Here is a 695-nt window from a genome sequence, read left to right on the forward strand (position 1 = left end):
CAAGTTAAATTTATGAAAATAAGAACTATTTCCTAATTGATAAGTGATCAAAGGATATGAACGGGCAGTTTTCATAGGAAGTAATCAAGGCTATCTATAGTCATGTGANCAAGTTAAATTTATGAAAATAAGAACTATTTCCTAATTGATAAGTGATCAAAGGATATGAATGGGCAGTTTTCATAGGAAGTAATCAAAGCTATCTATAGTCATGTGAAAAAATACTCTAAATCACTATTGATGAGAGAAATGCAAATTTATTAAAAAAAACAAATTCTGAGCTACCACCCCACACCTATCAGATTGGCTAATCTGGCAAAAAAGGAAAATAACAAACGTTGGAAGGGATGTGGGAAAACTGAGATACTAATGCACTGTTGGTGGAGTTGTGAACTGATTCAACCATTCTGCAAAGCAATTTGGAACTATGGCAAAGTGCTATAAAGCCAAGAATAACCTTTGATCAAGCAATACCACTACTAAATCTGTATCCCAAAGAGATTTAAAAAAGGAAAAGGGCCTATATTCATAGCAGCTCTTTTTGTGGTGGCAAAGAATTAGAAATTGAGGGGATGTCCATCAACTGGGGAATGGCTGAACAAATTGTGATATATGATTGTGATAGAATACTATTGCTGTATAAGAAATGACAAGCAGGATGCTCTCAGAAAAATCTAGAATGACTTACATGAACA

Source organism: Vombatus ursinus, unplaced genomic scaffold, assembly GCF_900497805.2.
Source record: "Vombatus ursinus unplaced genomic scaffold, bare-nosed wombat genome assembly UNPS02014812.1, whole genome shotgun sequence".
Lineage (NCBI taxonomy): Eukaryota > Metazoa > Chordata > Mammalia > Diprotodontia > Vombatidae > Vombatus > Vombatus ursinus.